Raw genomic sequence first — 21,772 nt, forward strand, 5'->3', positions numbered from 1 at the left:
TAAGTCTGATTTTAGTTAATATCCATGACAAGCAAAAACAATAGCAGATTCAAACTTTTTATTAAATTTGATATGAAAAATAACTGATAAATTAGAGCTTCATCAAAACTGTGAACATCTGAATGTGTTGGATGAGTTTGATTCCTTTATATTACGCATTACAGTTAACAGATTTCAGATATATGTAGGTATACTCTCATATATAAAAAGGTTTTGATTAAAGTAGATCTTTAAACAATTAACTTTTTAAATAATTCCTTTGCTGCACAGCACTTGCTAAATGTGCCAGCTTATACTGTACTAAGAAGCTTCTTTAAAAAGAAATGTAAGATTTTCTTTCATTTTTAAACTGAAGGATAACACTCTAAGAATTTAAATCTATAAAGCATTATCAGTCCATAAAAAGGATAAAATAGAAGCAGTTTTGATAACAAATGCTGTCTCTATTTTAAACTATCAGCACATTTAATGACTCTTTATTTGTGACATCTTTATTTAAGCATTCATCTCTACTGAGCACCCACTTCTTAAATTTCTGTTTCCCATGGCATCTTTGAAGAATTCTCTACTAGTCTTCCTCCATCCTCTTCAGCTACTGCCCCTACATTTTAGACTCTGACTTTATGATCTTCTATTTCAATATATTTTCCAATGCAGTAAAATACCTCATTTGTATCATCATTTCTTTCCTTCTTTCTCTTTGCCAAAAAAGAATCACAAGAAGAAAAGTAGGCTATAATCTATGGATATTACAGAAACTGCAGAATGCTTGCAAGGATATTAAGAATTCAAAGATGGCTAAATTTTACTTCATGACATTATTTCTTTGCAACATGGAGCAAGTTCACACTATAACACTTGATAGTAGAGTAGTGAAACTCATTATTATCTTAAATGTCATAATTTAAAGATGGAAAGAGTCAAAAGTATCTTTGCAACTGGAGGATTGTCAACAAATCATGCTCAACCCCTTCAAGTAGGTCATATAATGATTTATAATCTTTCATTCTTGAGTAAGCTAGTTCTTTGGTAACATTAAAACACACATACACGGTAGATAATGGGAAGTATTTGGAATTCTCAACTAAAAATTAGCAAATTAGATGCCTAAAAGAATTTTCTTACTTCTTAATACCTGCTGTGTCACTGTGTTCTCCATTGGCCAAATAGATACAATGCCTTAGTCACAGGTTTTCTATGACAATTTTTTCATTTATTTTTAGAATAGTATCTGTGCTCATAAAGATGTTCTGTGCCAATACTGTTTTCAAGCCAATCCTTGATTACTACAGGATATAAGCCAAAAATGGAAAATGATGAGCCTGTGATTTGTATGCATAGCAGGTGGTTCTGAAGATAGGGAACTTTGAAAAGCCTTAGTCACAACTCACCCCATGAAATAGCAAAGACTGTTACACTCATTTACATCAAGTCTTTAAGAAATTGCCACTTATGATTTAATCCCAATTACATATTTAATAATAAACAAATATGTTGACTAAGGAATGAAGGAATTAAGATAGGACCTAGAAAGCTAATAAGGTGCTTTTTTCTATCAGAACAACACTGAATGAATTGTTGAAGATCCAATAAGACCTAGTACTGTACTCTGAACACAGGGAAAAAATATCCCTCATAAATGCTTAGAAAAATATCTCTAATTAATGTTTCATGAAACATTAACTTCTTGTTGACATACATCAATTACAAAATCAAATCAGTATCAAGTCAATCTGCTCTCAAGTGCTGCAAAATTGCTCTGTAACAGTTTAAACAGTGGTATTAAACACTAGTCACTGTTGTGCAGCCAAACTAGACATTTTATTCATTTTAATTTTTAGTCTTAAAAGCACGATACCAATGAGGATGAAGGTGCAATGAGAACGTTGCTTCTTTGCGTCATCTAACATAATAGACACCTGCCTTCATTCACTCATCTATTCATGTGCTTCAAGAAATGCTTATTAAATCCCTACAATGTGCAATATGCAAAGGGTTTATACAAACACAAATCAGGAAGGAAGCAACATCTGAAATAAACTGTGATGAACAGATAAAGTTTGACATGTAGAGATGTAAGAGAACAGACAGCATGACTTTGAAAGGCAGAAAATGATGAGTCAAGAACAGGGAACAGAAAGCAAGACAACTGGGCCTCATATTTCAGACTTTCACCTATTGTGTTTTACTCTGCATGCAGAAAGAAAATGAGAATAAGACACTGACTGATTGATCACAGTATCAGTATCACATTTGAAAGCATGATTCAGTTTGCCCACCAGTTTTTGTCACTTGTGGGAAGAAAACAGCCAGGTTCTGTTAAGTTATACAGCATATTTGTAGGAGGGTATCATTCCTGAAATTCTCCTTCATCTCTCCATGTCCTTACCACCATAAACATCTGACATTTTGTTTTCGTTTATAAAGTGCTTGGAACAATGCCAGGCACATAACTACTATACAAGTATTAAATAAATGAATGAATAAATCCTTGAATCTCTCTTGCGTAGAGAATAACACCAACAAGTCCTCAAGGCCACAAGAAATGGGAACATTTAACCCAAGAAATTTCTTTGTGGATAGACTTTGATAATGAACTCAATTTATTATATCGATATAAAAGTTACTCAGATTCAGTTCAGTTCCGTTTAGTCGCTCAGTCGTGTCCGACTCTTTGCGCTTATTTCAGTTTTGTTAAACTAAGTCTATTAAGAAATTTATCCATCTCTTTTGCGGGGATTGGGGGAAGTTTATTGGCATAAATAAATTGGTATTCCCTGTATTTTAACATGTTTAGAAATTGTAGTGACATTCCCTCTTTAATTCTTGATATTGGTAAACTGTTTTCTATCTTTGCTTCTTGATCAACCTTAGTATAACTTCAAGTCTTATTTTTTCAAGATAATCAACCTTTGGCTTTGTTAATTTTGTCCATTTTTTGTCCTTTTTCTCTTTCTTTTCTGCTCTGATCTTCACTATTTTCTCCTTTCTAGTTAATTTTTGTTTGTTTTTCTTTTCCTAACCTCTGAAGATGGGAACTCAATGCAATGATTAAAAATCTTTCTTTTCTTTTCTAATATAAGCATTTAAAATATAAATTTACCTCTAAGCATTACTTTTGTTATATCCCATAAACTTTGATGTTATATTTTCATCATCATTCAGTTAGAAATATTTGCTAATTTCCCTTCTAAATTCTTCTTTGATCACAGGTATTTAAAGAATGTTTTTAAATTTACAAATCTTTTCTGATTTCCTGTGTGTGCACTGTGTGCTATGTGTTTTTGTTTTTTATTTCTAATTGTAATTCATTGTGATCAGAAAACACACTCTGTATTAGTATTTTCTGAAATTAATTTGAACTTGTTTTACATTCCAAGCAGTAAATAAATTAAATAAATTAAAAAATCCTTGATTCTCCCTTCTCCTTAGAGAAGAATAAATCTTTGTGAATATTGCATTTCACTTGAAGAGAATGTATATTCTGATTGTTTTTGTTTGATGCTTGATATTAGTTTCAAAATAGCTTATATTTTTATTGAATATTCTAATTTAATTCCACAAATTATGTAAAGAACAATATATCTATACAAATATATTTATAGTTTTGCTTTTCCTCCCTTTAATTTTGTTAGTTTTTGTTTCTGGTGTTTTGAATCTCTATATTTGGGTGGATATATATTTGCTGTATCTTCTGGATGAATTGACCCATTCATCATTTTGAAATGTATGCCTTGGTTACTCTGTCTGATATTAAGACATTCACACTAATTTTCACATACTGTTTAGATGATATATTCATTTTCCATCCTGTCAACCTCAATTGCTCTGTGCCTTCATACTTAAAGTATGTCTCTTAAAAACAGTGACCACATGCTTGGATAAAGCTTTTTAAATTCTGTAATGACAATCTCTGTCTTTTCATTGGAATGCTTAGGCTTTTTGCATAGAATCTAATTATAGCTATCACTGGGTTTAGGTCTACCACTCTGCTATTTGATTTATCCTTACCCCACCTATATACTTTGCCACTTCTTTCCTGTCTTCTTCTAGCATAATAAAAAATTTTTAATTTTAATTTACTTCCTATTTAGATTTCTCACCTATCCTCTTTGTATTATTTTTCAGTGATTGTCCTAAAGATTGCAACATGACTTCTTAACTTACCATAGTCTAAGATTAACACTGTGCCAACTCATGTAAAATATGAAAATCTCACTACAGTATAGTTTCATTTACCTCCATCCTTTGTGTTATTATTGTCATATATTTTACAAAGTTTCATAATATTATAGTTTTTCCTTTATACATCCAGTTTTAAAGAAATTAATAAAAGTAAAAAAATACTCTTCTAATCTATCCCTATATTTGTGATATCTAGTGCTCTTCAGTCCCCTATAGACTGTCTGCTTTCATTGCTTTCCAGGTTAAAGAAGCTTCTTAAGCATATCTTGTAGTGAAAGCCTGCTAGAGATAAATGTCTTTAGTTACCTTCCTTTTGGAAATGTATGTTGGCTGAATATAGAATTCTGGATTGAAATTTTTATTTCAGTACTTTTAAAGACATTTTCTGGTCTTGTTTGTAACAAGAAGTTAGCTATCATTCATACCATTATTCCCCTATATAAAATATGACTTTATTCTCCAGCTGCTTTCAAGATTAACATTTTATCTTTGATTTTAGCAGTTTGATTATGAACTCGTTAGTGGTCTTCTTTGTATTATCCTGCTGCTGCTGTTAAATCACTTCAGTCATGTCCGACTCTGTGCGACCCCATAGATGGCAGCCTACCAGGCTCCGCCGTCCCTGGGATTCTCCAGGCAAGAACACTGGAGTGGGCTGCCATTTCCTTCTCCAATGTACGAAAGTGAAAAGGGAAAAGTGAAGTTGCTCAGTCGTTTCTGACTCTTAGTGACCCCATGGTCTGCAGCCTACCAGGCTCCTCTGTCCACGGGATTTTCCAGGCAAGAGTACTGGAGTGGGGTGCCATTGCCTTCTCCTACCTGCCAACAAACAATGCATAAACACTGCTTTAAAGTCCTTGTCTGCTAACTGAGTTCTGGTAATCTAGTATCTGTTTCTATTAACTACTTTTTCTTTGGACTATGGGTAAAACTGTGCTGGGGTTTTGGTTTTGTTTTTATAAATAAAATCAATTTTTATTTTACACTGAACATTATACATGATACGTTGTAGAGACTCTGCATTCTGCTATCTTCCTCTAAAGAGTGTTGATTTCTTGTTCAACCATTCACTTAAATTATGGACTAATTATCTTGAACTTGTGTAAGTTTGATTTTATACTTGGATAGGATGGGTCTATGTTGGTTTCCTCCCCAGGTCTGGGGCAAATCACACAGCCCTAGGATACAGCCTTCTAAGGGGCAGCCCTTCTGAAGTTTCAGTGGAAAGCCCAAGGTGTTTACTGATTCTTCTAACTCAGCAGGACTCAAATTCCAAACTTCTTCTCCAGTGGAGGACAGCCATTGAAATCTCCACCCAGCTCTTCAACCCACCAGCTATAGTGCTTTTATTGGGATTCTTCAAGATTCCTCCAAGAATGTACAGCTCAGAGTATATTCAAGCATAGTTTACACATAAAACACAGGGCATGCCACTCTGTGGATATGACTTTTCCAGGATTTCCCTCATTACATCGCAACTGCTCTATCAGCCCTGAATGGCATAATCTGAATCCTCAAATCCAAAGAACTGTGTCTTTCTACTGGAGTTATAGCTCTTCCCCCACTTAACAGACTGAGAAATACCTTCAACATTAAAGCTATATATACATGGATCTCACCAGTATGGCTCCCTTTTATCAAGATTAAATCCTCTCCTGTTTCTGCCTTCTTTTGGTAATTCTCCAGTGCCTTAAAATAGTAGTATTGGGGGAGGAGGAAGCATAAAATGTTAGAATTTCTATCTGCAGGAAAGTTAGTCTGATATAAGCTACTACATATTACTAGGACTGGAATCTCAAACACACCCAACGTGTATTGAATAAATGATTATAGACAGGCATTTCAAACTCAAGTGTGTCCAAAACCGAGACATGATTTTTCATATCCAAATCTTTTATTCCCCCAATCTCCCTATCTTATTAAGTAGCAACACAATCTACCCAGTTGCTCAAAAATGTACCCACACACACACACACACACACACACAATCCCTCTTTAAATGTTATAAGCATCACCCACATTCAATCTATAATCAAGTCCTACAGAATCAACCTCCAAAATGCATCCTAATTCCATCCACTTCTCTCTATCTCCATACTACTGCCTTGAATCAAACCATCATATTCTTTCATGAGGACCAATAGAGCAAGCAATCACCTACCAGTTAGAAGTTAGTCTCCCTGCTTTCATTCTTTCCCCCATAAAGTCATCCTTTTCAGAGCAACCCAAATAGTCACCATAAAAACCTAAATCAGGTAACGTCATTTCTCTGCTCAAAACCCTATGCTGGCTTAGTCTTAAAATGAAATAAAATTTCTTTACCATGACCTGCCAAGTCCTACATTAGCTCTTACTTCTTCCTCCTTCCTCTTCAGCCTCCATGAACAACCTTGATGTTTCTCAAGCATACCAAAAGAGTTTTTTTTTCAATTTTTGATTTCTTTATTTGCTGTTCCTTTAATTTGAAGTGTACTGCTTCCAGATTTCCCTTGGCTAGTTCCCTCTCACCATTCAGGTCTTAGTTCCAATCTAACCTAGTCAAAGGGAGCTAATTTGACCACTCTATTTAAAGCAGGCTCCACACACACCCCAAGCATTTTCCATCAGCTCTCTGTCTTGTTTTCTTTATAGAATATAGCATTATTTGAAATCATCTCTTTGTAAAATTGGGTTTATTTTTATATTACTATATCAGTCAGGTTATGCAATGACAACAAACAACTTCAAATTTTCAATGGCTTTAAACAACAAAGGTTATTCCTTTCTCATACTACATGTCCACTATGGGAAAGCTAAGAGCTCTATTCCACACTGCCTTCACTCTGGGACTCTGAGCAGCAACTACCTGGAAGACTGCTGCTTGCTCAGGAAATGAGGAAACAAAGTTGGAGGGTCTTGCATGTGCAATCAGATACTCTAGATCAGAAGTGCTACACATCATGCCTGCTTACAACTAACTAGTCAGCGTTAATCACATGAGTTATCATAGAGTTAATCACAAGACCACAAAGCACAATCCCAACGGAGATGGGTGAGACAGAAACATCTGATGAACTGCATGAACGACCACAATTGTTTATACCCACCAGAGGGTATGACATATGAGAAAAAGAATCTTGTTTTCTTGTTTCTATTATTATTCACCATTGTATCCCCAGTGCCTAGAATTGGGTCTCCCATATAACAGGCACATTAGAAATATCTTTTGAAGGAATGTGTAACACCTCTTATATTAATCTTTCTTGGTTATCTAAGGCTAGAAAACCTAGATTTGCTCAAAGTATTCCGTCTGAAAATCTTCCTCCACACACTGCTGGTAGTTTTCCGAGAAAGAGTAAAAATAGTCTTCTTTCATTTTCAATTTGATCTACCATCTAGAATTTGGCTGTTAAATAAATTCTCTGTCTTGGATTAAACAAACGCTTGTGTTTACAAAATTCAGTGATCTGTTTAGGCTCTCAATAGAAGCAGGAAAACAACCTAGGAATAAATAAGTAGGGTCATTTTTCATGTGACTAAACCAACAGACTTATGGTTGGGGTTATAAAGCAGAAAAAACCTGGGAAGGGCTGTGAACCTCCATCTCTACAACACCCCACCCCCTTATATGGACAGAATATCTATTCATCCTTAGAGAAAAAAGGATGCTTTTTCTTACTCTATGGGGGAAATATGAGAGTTAGGACAGACAATAGGGACTGCCCCACAACTGATGCCTTCAGTAACACCTTTCCCCCTGTGCTGCTAAAAACACTACTACAGAGTTAACACTGCTGGCAGAGGGATACGAACAGGCACGGAGTTGGTGTTGTTTAGTGGCTAAGACGTGTCCCACTCTTTGCAACCCTATGGACTGCAGCACGCCAGGTAGAGTAGAGTGCCTTTAAAATTACTTAAAAACTCACCCATCCTTTTCAAAAAGCAGCTTTCTTCCTTTCTATATTCTACTGGAGGGGGGTGGGCACACCCATAAAGGAGCATAATTGGGAGTTCAGAAGAGTAAAGAAATTGACAGAATAAGTCATTGATTGTGCAGTATTTCAGAGTAAACTAAGCAGCAGGGCTCAAGAGTTTCATTAAAATACCAATTTTAAATACAGTTTATCTATATTAGGAACTAAATCTTAAAGCTACACTGATGTATTTGCTTATTAGCATTTCTCTTTTACTTAAGGGAAAAGGACTGTTTACAATGAAATGACTGCAATCTTGTCAGCACATGTCAACCCCACTCCTATTTTCTTCTCACACTGCTCAGCCTCTTTGCTGTTCATCAAACACTCAAAATAACCTACTGCCTTGGGGCTTGCTCTGCTCTCTTATTTTTCAGTTTCCTCCCCAGAAAGCTCCTTGGGTTTCTCATTCATCTGTTTCAGGCCTTTGTCCAAATGCCACCTTTACAGAGAGGGAATTTCAGCAACCTCCCAGGCCCCTCCCTTAAGTTCTCCTGCTTTATTTGTTGCCACAGAATTTACTGCCCTCTGACATAATATGTAATAACTTGCTTATTGCACATTTTTCCCCTTAGAATATAAACTCAGTCAGGGCAAGGACTTTGTATTGCTCAATGCTGGATCACCAGGGCCAAGACAATGCTTGGTAAGCATTTACTGAACAAACAAAATCAAGCCCTAAGTAATTAAGGCTGCTATACTTTTCAAGTGAATTGAGACAAATCAAAGAGCATGATTCAAAAAAATTGACAAGAGCAGGCAAACACTAAGCTTCAAAACAGAAATTCAATGCTGTTAAGTGTCTTCACAGCTTTATATATATATATATATATATATATATATATATATATATATATGTGGTGGTGGGTGGTGGTGTAGTCACTAAGTTGTGTTCGACTCTTGCGACCCCATGGACTGGGAGCCTACCAGGCTCCTCTGTCCATGGGATTCTCCAGGCAAGAATACTGGAGTGGGTTGCCATTTCCTTCTCCAGGGGATCTTCCCAACCCAGGAATCAAACCCGGGTCTCCTGCATTGCAGGCAGATTCTTTACTGACTGAGCTACAAGGGAAGCCATATATATATATATAAAAGCATAAATATGCTTTTTCCTAAAGGTCTTCTAGTGTTACAAGTAACCAAGAAAATACATTCATTTCTTTCAGTAAACTGAGAAAAGAAGGTAGGATGATCTAATGATAATTTAAGTTCCAATCTTAGAAATGGATCAATATGTTTTTATGTTCAATAAATGATGGGGCATGGACTCAGGAAATAGAAGTACTTAAAATGAAGATTTTATTTTTAAGAGGAAAAGAAGAGTGAGCATGCTAGGACTTCCTTCACATCCTCTCTTCCTTCCTTCCCTGATAGTCCATCTTCATTGCCACTTCTAAACCAAGCCTTGCTTATCTGAGGACAGGTATACCCGAGCCCTTGCAGCACACCTTCTGCCTCAGAGCCAACTGATCCTGTGTTCATCTTCCTACAACAGTATCTTGATCATGTCATCTTGTCATCAAAATGTTTGATTTTCTTCTTTGATTTCACATGTTTGGGGGGGTTGGAGTTTTTCCTCACTACAATATTATACTACTTTTGTAATTTAAAATTAAAAAGGGCTGGACATGCTCCATGACTTGCTATGTTTCCAAGATAAATTTTAAGTTCCTGAACTTTAAATTCAATACTCTCCAAAATTTGCCTTGCAACAACCCTTTTCTGCCTCCAGTCAACTCACATCTGCTGCTGCAGATTCCCATTCTATCTCAAAACCATTTGTCCTTTTCCTCCTCACAACTGTGTGTTTGCCCAGTTTGGAATGCCCTCCTCTATCCAGTAGTGCTTGATCCAGCTTGAAATGCCCTCCTCCATCCAGTAGAATTCTACCAGAAGTGCAAGGGAAAACTCAAATTCAGACTCAAGAACTGTTGTACAAATGTGGTCAGATACACACTTTCTGAGAGATGGTGAGTTTGCCACTATTAGAAATGCTCAAATTCTGGCTGAAAATATAAAAAGGATGCTCTCACTAAGTCCATTCACACGGAGATGCTATGGTTCCTGTGAATTCCAAATTTTATTACAAAGACTTATTTAACCATTTCTGTTTAGAACAGACTGTTCTGTTTAGAACAGACCCCTCAAAATAGATTGCCCATCTTGCTTACATGGCAATTATCACATGCTGGCACTGCCATTATGGTACAGCTGTATTTTCATATATGTGTCTATTCTCTTAGCTCATTGCAACCTCCTAAAAGACAGTATCTCATGGCATCTAGCACTGTCCTTTGCAAATGATAGGTACTCAGTGTTTATTACTGATGATGTTGAAAAATGGTACAGTTCACACAGGAAGAAAGAGTAGATAGGTCAAGAAGCTGCAAGAAACACCATTTTTTATTCTCTCATGAGATGGTCAGCCAGGTGCAGTCACAAGAGGAAACATAAGGAGAGACACAGGAAAACATTATACTCACATGTTCTAGAGGGACACTCACTGCATGCCACAAGGGGGCCACACAGGGACAGGGGCATGGAAGGCTAAGGGAGCAGGCTCAACCAGCCAGGCAGGGAGCGGAGAGTAAGGAGCCATGGGCAAGTACCTTTACGGGGGGTCAGGGTCAGGTACACAAAACGTGTGATGGATTTTATTGGTGTGTTTGAACATCACTAGGGCTTCCCAGGTGGCTCAGTGATAAAGAATCCACCCGCCAAGAAGGCAGATACAGATTAGATCCCTGGGTCGGGAAGATCCCCTAGAGGAGGAAATGGCACCCCACTCCAGTATTCTTGACTGGAGAATCCCATGGACAGAGGAGGCTGGTGGGCTACAGTCCTAGGGTCGCAAAGAGTCAGACACAATTTAGCAACTGAGCATGCGTTCACTGAATGCCACTAGGTATAGTCAAGGCTATGGTTTTTCCAGTGGTCATGTATGGATGTGAGAGTTGGACGGTGAAGAAAGCTGAGCACTGAAGAATTGATGCTTTTGAACTGTGGTGTTGGAGAAGACTCTTGAGAGTACCTTGGACTGCAAGGAGATCCAATTAACCCATCCTAAAAGAGATCAATCCTGGGTGTTCATTGGAAGGTCTGATGTTGAAGCTGAAACTCCAATACTTTGGGCACCTCATGCGAAGGGTTGACTCATTGGAAAAGACCCTAATGCTGGGTAGGATTGGGGGCGGGAGGAGAAGGGGACGACAGAGGATGAGATGGTTGGATGGCATCACCGACTCGATGGACATGGGTTTGGGTAGACTCCGGGAGTTGGTGATGGACAGAGAAGCCTGGCGTGCTGCAATTCATAGGGTCGCAAAGAGTCGGACACGACTGAGCGACTGAACTGAACTGAACTGATAGTCCAGGGAGTACAAGAAGAGGGACTTGTGGCAGAGGCCAGCCTCCTCACCCTAGTGCCCCTGTTCACCTGGGTCAGGTGTTTGTAGGAATGTGGCAGCAGCAGGAGAATGTGAAGTTTAAAATTTACAAACAAACATTCAACTTACAATACAAACACTCCGGGGCTGGTGGAAGGTAAGTTCTGACTCACTCTCCCAAGTTGACATGTCTGTTCACGCACTTACTCTTAGCGGGTCTATCCATTTCGATGGGCATGTTCTCAAGAACACACTAAGAATCACACAAGCATGGACAAGCCTAGGGAAATCCTGACATGTAATCACATTCCTCTGGAATCTGGGGAAGAAGTAAAGTCCAGCAAGGCTGTGAGATCACTGATGGCTACATGAGCAGAGAGCATCGTACTCAGATCTTCCAGGTCAGCACCAACCACAGGCTCTTCCCGGGAAACTGCATGACATTCTGCGGAGTCAGCTAAATGACATTCTTTGTCCAAAAGAGAGGGCTGATCAGGAAGGAGGGGATGCCAGGAAAGATCTGTGCACACGGGCAAAGTGGAGCGAAGCCATGGGGAGCAGCCCTGCAAAAACCAGTCCTGAGGCAGGCGAGGCTCACAGTCTGTCTGTTCACCATCTGGGAACCTGAAGAGGCGCCTGTCCAGGCAACAGGCGACTTCAGTTTATGATCCACTTTTACAGCTGGCTATTGTTGTGACCTTGGAGCCAAGCTAATCAACCCTGAACATTTCTGTTTATCCATTAGCAATAAGTCTGGGTCACAGCCATGATAAAAATACAAAGCGAAAACAACATGACTACTTCAACCACCACTGATATTCAAGATCAAACGTGCAGCTTCAAGTCTACCACTGAAAGCAACTAGTTTGTCTTTGGCAAGGCTGTTCACCTCATGTTCCAGCCTGATTCCCTGTGTTCCTCCAGTTCTTCTAACGGTTTTTCTTTCCCCTTCTACCTAGAATTCTGCACAGCAACACAGCTACCACATCAGAACACTCTCCGGCATTCTCCCATCCACCAGCACTTCTCCTTGGAACCTAGATCTCCCAAGGATGTCAACTGTTAACATCTCTGTTAGTTCATCACCCTCCCAAGTAGCATAACACTTCGACCCAGTAAAAAACCTTCAAGAAATGATTCTAAGTTATGGGTATTAATAAAAGCGAAAAGAAAACAAACAAGGGAAAACTTTTATTTGTCAGTACTCTTTCAAATCACATTCCTCTCCCACCAGGACTATTTACCCTACTATTTGGAAAACAAAACCTCAGCAATGTGATTCTAAATGAAGAGTGATCACTTAGATCACTTCACTTCGAATTTTACTATGTATTGTTTAACTAGCTAGTTACATTTTGCTCATTGGTGGAAGCAGTTTCTCTTAGCACTATGTGTGTGTGTTGGGGGGTGGGGCGGGTCTCTCTACTGCAATCAGTTCCATTTGACAGATGCTTTCATAAGAAATTTCTATCATTACCTCCCATAAGTAGGAAATGAGAAGAGAAAGTGGAGGCCACCATTGACTCTGGAAAGGAAAGGGTGCCTTGGCCCCTGAATGACTCATCTCTACCAAGTACAGTAAAAAGTACCTAGAAAGGTACTTGGTTAATAATTGCTTAATATCCATGCCCTAATCTGAATTAGTTTTAGTAAGTCCTTGAGGTATCTTTTATAGTGTTTGCATCCTCTGTCCTATGGGAAGCAGAGCAGCCAGCTTCCTAACACATTGGAAGCTGCAGCTGATGGCCCTTTAGTGCTAATGGATGCACAGCTGGCTGCACTGCAAACTAACTGAAGGCACCTAAGAAGCAGGTGTGGGAAGAAATGGCCACAGACTTGCAATTTCCAACCTCACCTTCCTTTCCTGCTCAAAGACAGAGAAGAACATTAAAGTTTTTTTGGAAACGGCTGCCAAGCTTAATAACTCTCAGACATCAAATTCCCCTATGAAGAGGGGTGTTCCTTGGGGATTATTTTAATGCTAAATGTCAATCATTTTCCCAGCTTGCATTGCCTAACTTCATATATCAAAAACCTTGCTTTTTTCCCTTCCCATATTAAATGCCACTCCATGCAATGGTGTAACATTTTCTTCAATATGAACTCTATGGTCACTCTGACTCTAAAATTATCTTACTCTACAAAAAGGAATTATGTGCTGACAATTTAAGTGTCTAGAAAAATGAAGACTCTGGCATTGTGTATACACTGGTTGAGAACGAAGATGGTAAAAAACATTTAAATAGTATCTATCATGAGTATCAAACATGATCTTGTATTTTGAGAAGACAAAGCTTACAACTATGGATATTCTATGTAAGTAGCATTTTGGCTACACATATGGCATTTTTCTCCTCCAAAATAAAGTACGTAGCATCTTGAGAATGCGATACTAAAAATAAGTCAATCAGACAATCACTTCGGGTAATAATAAGCACACATATTTTTAATGTACTATAAACTATCAGGATAGTTATTATCAACTTTCAGGGTCATTTATACTATCCAGCTATTGAGATCTCTAATTACCACAAAAGAGATTGGATCATACTCACATCATTGCATTAAATTAATAGTTTTTCCTTCCGAGATAGCTGATGAAATCTGTTCCTTCATGTTTTGACATTCCTGTATCCTGAGGACTATCTTATCCACACTTTCTGAAACGTCTGAATATTTTCTATTTTGAAATGATAAAATCATATGTGTAACTCAAATACAAAGAAAAAAATTTCAAACTAGACTTAAAGCCAAGACAACATAAAATAAACAAGCTTTTACCTTTATTAAATCCATTAAGTGACAAAACATTGTTGAGTTACTTGGTATTTTATAGGTGACAGACTTTTGTTTACATAAAATGAAAGAAAAAAAATTCCTAGAATTTGTCTCCTCAAATCTCTAGATGTTTTGAGAATGCTTTATTTAAAACTTCCTGTTTAAAACTAAAACAGACCTAGGTACACAGAAGACAGCAAACTCTTAATATTTTGCATAATATAAACACAAGAAAATGAAACCTTCAACATGTATTTTTCTTTTGTTTCTTATCAGTCACATCATTACCTTTTTCATCACAGCCTTTGAAAAAAGAATCATGATTTCTATGCAGATAGATATCTTGAGGAAACCAAAGATTTATATGAAACTTGGCTTATAGTCAAGTACAGATCCATTATCCAATTTCTGTAATTCTTAAAACCAAAAGACTCTATCTTTGCAACTGATTTACTGGCAAGACCTGACCAAATCTGAATTCTTGTTGTTGTTCAGTTGCTAAGTTGCATCCGACTCTCAGCGACCTCATGGATTGTAGCACTCCGGGCTCCTCTGTCCTCTATTTCTCCCAGAGTTTGCTCGAATTCATGTCCATTGAGCTGGTGATGCTAATTAACCACCTCATCCTCTGCTGCCCCCTTTTCCTTTTGCCTTCAACCTTTTGATTGAATTCACTTAGCAGCAAAACCTAACCTGAGCTGATCTGAGGGTGTTTATAGACTTTATACCACTTCATGTGACTACATATACATTCAGCTACAGATATATTGATGTATTTGATGATGGAGTATTTCTTCAGTCCCGTAGGGCAACCTACTAAATATTAACATAAGTACAAACACTGAAATCTTAAACACATCTGGTCTCCAGGTTTGGGTAAGCAGTGGTGGGCCTGGATTAAGATAAGTGAATCCAATCTGTGCTTACTGAGTACAGGTCAAGGTAAGTTGGCTTTCACCTTTGTTCTCATTACCTGAACCTATCATTTACTGAACTCATTATCTCTAGCTGGATTCTCCTAATGAGTTTCTTTTTCTAATAAGATTATCATTCCCTTAGTCAACCATCCCAGCTTTCCTAGATCCCCATCACCTCACCCTTACTCTCACCTCCTCACATCTCATTAGCTGTGGAAGCTGCAAGCTCATTGCAGGACCTCCCACTCTGTTGCCCACTACCTCACCCCTATGCCAGACTGGCCTGAGTGAGAAGTCTCAAGCACGAGACTCCCAAAATACTTTCCTACTCCTTTCAGTTCAGTTCAGTCACTCAGTTGCGTCCGACTCTTTGTGACCCCAGGGACTGCAACACGCTAGGCTTTCTTGTCCATCACCAACTCCCAGAGTTTACTCAAATTCATGTCCATTGAGTCGGTGATGTCATCCAACCATCTCATCCTCTGTTGCGAGCTTCTCCTCCTGCCTTCAATCTTTCCCAGCATCAGGGTCTTTTCCAATGAGTCAGCTCTTCACATCAAGTGGCCAAAGTATTCAAGTTTCAGCTTCAGCATCAGTCCTTCCAATGAATATTCAGGACTGATCTCCTTTAGGATGGACTGGTTGGATCTCCTTGCAGTCAAAGGGACTCGCAAGAGCCTTCTCCAACACCACAGTTCAAAAGCATCAATTCTTCTCCTACTCCTTTCTACTCCCCTAATCTCTCTCTCTCCAATTTCCAGTAAATTCTGCTTCAAGATTAATCCTGTCATCATCTCCCATCTTGTTTAGATACTTTCCTTGATTCAAATATGGCAGTGATAAAGTCCAGAGTCTGAGACCACTGTATAAGACAAAGAATTTAGTCTCAGCCTACCTTTCCACTGCATCTCCTGTTCTTTCCTAACACAAACCATTCACTCCAGTCAAAATGAGTATGAGCTCCTCAGTTTTCCTCCACTCTAAAAAAGGGCTAAATTGTTCTCATCTCTTTTGCCTACAAAATCTACCTCATGACCTGAAATCTGTAATGAATCCTTTGCTTCATATTTGATCATTTTAAACTCACTCATGCTTCAGACTCCCTTAAATCCCATATTGGCAGCAGTTTTCCTTCCCCTTGTTGGTCCACTGTGACCTCCCTTTTTGAATTCCCACAGCTCTCCCTATCTGTTCTATTCATTTGATACTTGATATGCATTTTCTATATTATCAGAGTAATTAATTTTTCATGCATATGTATCTTATCTTTAACCAGATTTTAAATTCCCTGAGAGCAAGGACCATGTCTGATATCTTATAAATGAATAAATGAATACTCTTCTATAGCTTACAATAAAAAGGCAACACTGGCAAAGATGACATGTAAAAGGCAAAAAAAATTAATGTATTTATTCATTCAGATTTATCAAATAATACTATGTTCCAGGCATTGTTTTAGGCAGTGAGGATTAAATGATAAGCAACAAAGCATTATTCTTGACCTTGTGAGGCTTATGGTATGGCTAAGAAATAAAAAATTAATAAATAATTTATACAAGTAATTATGTGTATGTATGTTTGAAAAAAGCAACTATACAATATTAACAGGCCCAGAATCATTTTTATACACTATACCGGTCAGTTCATTCTTAGTTGACCACATTGCCTGCCCTTCATCCAAATTAAAAAGAAAATTGCAACTAATAGAGAGGCTCTCTGCAGATGTTAGAAAACAAAAAGAAACAAAGGAATACAAATAGCAGGACCAGTTTGTTTGAGAAATAAGTCTGTCACAATCTTGATGTTTTAATATCCATCCCTAGATAAAGCTACTCAATCAGAAGGCATTACTTAGACTGATCAACTTTGCCTTTCATAGAATTCCCTTCAGGGAATACAATATCATAGAACTGCTTTTATCCTTAAAAGTTATACTCTAAACTTTTAAAAAAGTTCATTTTAAAACACAAGAATATGAAATCTACTTCTGCACTTGCCACCTCACCATTCCGTGTTTTCTATACGAAAATAACAACAACAACAACAACAAAATAACCTCCTTACTAGAATTTAGGGCAAGAAATTCCAGAATTTACTGCACAGAAAAATTCCACTATGAAATGCAATTCATTTCTGTGGTAGGTGGTGGTAATGGTGATGATGGTTTATGTATCTTAAGAGGTATGGGATTGTTCACAACAAGCACAGACACTTTTGTTAGAGAAATTGGAATGGTTTACAAAATAATCAAATTATTGTTTGACCAAGTAAACAGTTTCTTTTTTTATAATTCTCTAATGAAATAAAATTATTAAATAGAATGTCACTACCCCTTTCATTTCACTAATTTGTTGAATTTTCCCTCATTTATTTTATTATGAAAAGTTTGGATTCATTTCTGATATCCAAAGCTATGGAATGTGTCACACACTGCCTTTTGTCCAGCCTCTAAGGAAGCACAAAAGCTACAAGGCAGCAAAACTCATGAAATCAAAACATATTTGATTCTATGGAATCATTTTCTATTCTAAAAACATGTGTGCTAAACATAAATGCTTTGTAAATCATTTCAATTTCTTTTTTGGAATAAAAATGATTTCTTGGATAAGCTCAAAAAATCAAGTTCCCCTTTTTATATGTCTTGTTGTTGTTCAGTTGCTCAGTCATGTCCAGCTCTTTACAGCTCCATGGACTGCAGCACACCAGGCTTCCCTGTCCTTCACATCTCCCAGAGTTTTGAGCATAATAAGTCTTACTGGCATAATAATTTTAGGTTTCTCTATTCATGGATATCTCAAATGTACAATCCTATAAAAGGCATTATTTAAATTCATGCTTAGTTTTTTAAACAATGAAATCACCCAAAAAAATGGAAAACAGAGGCGCTGGAAAAGTATAAACTGATAGTCCAATGAAATCCAATTTTTGTAAATCCTAATATAATACCTCAACAAGATTCAGTGTTAAACCTAAAGGAATTTAATTGATATGTATTAATTCTGATTTCACGTGTGCTCTTAAATTATATTCTGCATTTGGGAAATTTAGGATTTGTGACCAGTCTGAAATCTTACAAGTTTAGTGCTAATATGTAGGAAAACCAACTCTCTCATTTTATTCCAGTCATACAGCACAGGTAAGAGGGAGATAGTTTTAAATGCATGTAATCACTTCTGTCTCTGATAAAAAGTAGTTTCCAATTTGCAAGAGTTGGTATTTTTATTTAGGACAAATCCCACTACAAACTATAAATCATGACAGGGTTTCATGTTATGAACTAAATTGCTTATAATTTTCATGTCTCATAAAAATAAGACTTATAACCAATGAACTGGATTAAATTGTGTGCTCATACAATCATTCACTCTTCCTCACACACACTTTAAAATGGCAATATTGTGTTGACCTTCTGAAATATACTAAGAGGAGACTTTTCATAATAAAATAAATGAGGGAAAATTCAACAAATTAGTGAAATGAAAGGGGTAGTGACATTCTATTTAATAATTTTGTTTCATTAGAGAATTACAAAAAAAGAAACTGTTTACTTGGTCAAACAATAATTTGATTATTTTATAAACCACTCCAATTCCTATAACAAAAGTGTCTGTGCTTGTAGTGAACAATCCCATACCTCTTAAGATACATAAACCATCATCACCATTACCACCACCTACCACAAGTTTGCATCTACAAACTGTTAAAGGTTTAAATACGGCCTTTTTAAAAAATGAATTATGTACAAAGGGGAACAAAGATGAAAACATTCATCACATTCCAAACCAATGAGGACACTGTGTGTGTCTGCATTAAAATGTGGGTTCTTTTCCACAAGGCTGCATGGCTGTCATTTCCAGAGTATCCTCCTGTACATGCTTTGGTTCAAGTGGACACAGTGGGAGCTGGAGAGAAAACAACTTCATCTGATAGGAGGGAGTCAGAGAAAGTGTCACAGAGAACATAATACTTGAACGCGGATATGAAGGAAAAAGAGAAATTGGCCAAATTAACAAGAAGGGGACAAGCATAATGAGCACAGGAGAGTACGCATGCAAAAGGACAGAATCGAGAGAAGACAGCAGGCTTGAGAACTAGCAGACAATTCTGTAGCATGTGAAGAGAGACCAGGTTAAAAGTCAGGCAGGAGCAGACAATAATGTGCTTTGAAGTTCTGATTTTTTTCTGTAGCTGACAGGAGCCATTTACCCACATTAAAAAAAAAAATTATATATATATATATACACACACATACACACACACACACACACACACACACACACACACATATATTCAAGTAGCAAAATCCAGAATGAGTTGGAGGAGGAGAGAACTATTAGGAGCAAATGACCAATAAGAATTTGTGAGTGAAGGAAGAAACAACGACCATGGAGAAAGAAAGGAGGAGACTAGTTTGGAGTTCATTAAAAAATTAAATCAGGAGTCCAGTTATATTATCCAATAATCACCAAGAGTTGCTGAAGATTATTATCCCTTTTCTAATACCCCATATAATTTCATAGACTTTTAATAAGGGGAGAAAAGAAAAAAGTAACTTACCAAATAGAAGTGATAAAGCTGACTATTCTATAAAATCTTATCTATTGTAAGCAAAAAAAAAAAGATGAGGACACAATTTTCCATTATTTTAAAATAATTTGTAGTCAATAAACTACATGAAATCTAGAGTGATTTTTTTTCAGGGGTGAATTATATCAGTAAGTGAATTAAAAAGCCATGACTAAATGTAATTTTAGTATAAGAGATAAGACCGCAATAGAGTAACTTAACAAAATGTAATAATTACAAAGCCAAATTATCTGCCTGTATTATTAAAACCATTACCTTCACCTATAATTTTCTTTCTTTTCACCTTATGATTTTCATTCAGTCTTTTATAATATAGGCAGATAATCCAGACCAAACTGGATATTCTGGTATGAATTTGCATTAGTTTTCTATATTGAGCAAATTTATGGAATGGGTTACAGATACACCCAGCCATTGCTTACAACTGACATCTATTGTTCTGTCTGTCCAGCACCCTTCACCCATCTTTGAAAACTGATCATCTGCTTACCCTTCCTCTTGACCTCTTATATCCATGTGATTAGTATCATAACACCGCGCCTGTTCAATGTTCAGTGGATGGCCCAGCTCATATCCCATTCCTAGTTATCCTTCGTGTCAATGACCCATCTCTCCATTTAACTTTAGCACCCACTATCTTCAGAACATACCCTAGTTGGGAATCACCAGTAAAGAACGGCTGTACTTCTGCTACAATATGCATCTAACCACACCCATCAGTCCTTCCCCTTCTCTGAACAGGATACCTGTACATCGGTTAGGTTTTGTTCACATCTTCAGGCCCCTGTCCACTCCTCCCAAACCATTGTCTTCCCCACCTCCTTTCCACGTCCAGCCAGAACCCTTTGCTAATCACATCAATAGCTCTTTCCCTAGAACTGTCCATTTGTTTTCCATCCTTTGTTTCTAATACAGCAAGCCTGAGCATTCCCCAACCAGATGACTCACTCAAATCCTGTTCCAGGTGAGAGCGCTCTCACAGAGAAAGCTGCTCCACTATTCAGACTGCAGTCATTGAAATCTATAGTGACTAACCACCACAGCCCTCGGCGATCATCAGTAACCCTTGTCCTAGTCAGTTCACATCCATGTTCCCTACTGCAACTCTTTCAAATGTTGACCACTTTCTGGGATAAGAATCCACTTTCCCATGCATGGGACATGGGTTTGATCCCTGGTCAGGCAACCAAGATCCTATGTGCCTTGGGGGTAACTAAGCCCATGAGCAACAACTAGAGAGAAGCCCACACACTAAGACTTGATGCAGCCAAATAAATAAATAAATAAGATTTCTTAAAAAAAAAAATGTTGACCACTTTCTTAAGCCCCTTGTTCATCAATCTCTCCATCTTTATCTTAAGCTCTTCCTTCCTCATAGTACAACAGAAATCTCCAGGTGGGAGGACACTCACCTCTCCACTTCTCTGACGCAAGTGTACCTACTAGAGTACAACCTTGATCTCACTCATGATTATCTCTGAGGAACCAGGTCTCTCTTACTGTCCTAAGACCACTATTTGTGCCTGAGTCCTAAGTCACAAACCAAAGAAACCTTCAGAGGTACTGTCTTCCTTCTATATCTTTACCTGTGCTTCAGTCTAACTTCTTTCCCCACAATGAAAAGCAGATCAATTAATCTCACCTCTCAAATAAAACCACCACCACCCGAAATAACAACAAAATCTCCCCTTGGCCCCTTTTCCATTTTTAGCTACTTCCCATTTCCTCATCAAATTTCTTGAAACTACATATTTTATAATAAATATAAAAGATGTACATTTTCTCTGTTTATGTAATAGAAACAGATGGCTATAGTTTGAGGAGTAGAGATTGAGAAGAATATATATGTAACATTATGTGTATGTCGGTACATATATTTTTGTTTATTTCCTAAATCACTGCTATCTGTTTCTAACCAAACTTCTAGATTGAAAATACCCATACTAAGTTACCTATGATCCTATAA

General features: G+C 37.4%; 1 protein-coding gene across 11 annotated transcripts in view; it reads right to left on the reverse strand.

Moving 5' to 3' along the window:
* The window catches only part of TMEM117 (transmembrane protein 117), a 543,516-nt gene that overhangs the window by 492,438 nt on the left and 29,306 nt on the right, over positions 1 to 21,772 (reverse strand). The window lies entirely within an intron of this gene.

This window comes from Giraffa tippelskirchi, chromosome 4 (assembly GCF_054371585.1).
Source record: "Giraffa tippelskirchi isolate mGirTip1 chromosome 4, T2T-mGirTip1v1.2.pri, whole genome shotgun sequence".
In the NCBI taxonomy this organism is placed as follows: domain Eukaryota; kingdom Metazoa; phylum Chordata; class Mammalia; order Artiodactyla; family Giraffidae; genus Giraffa; species Giraffa tippelskirchi.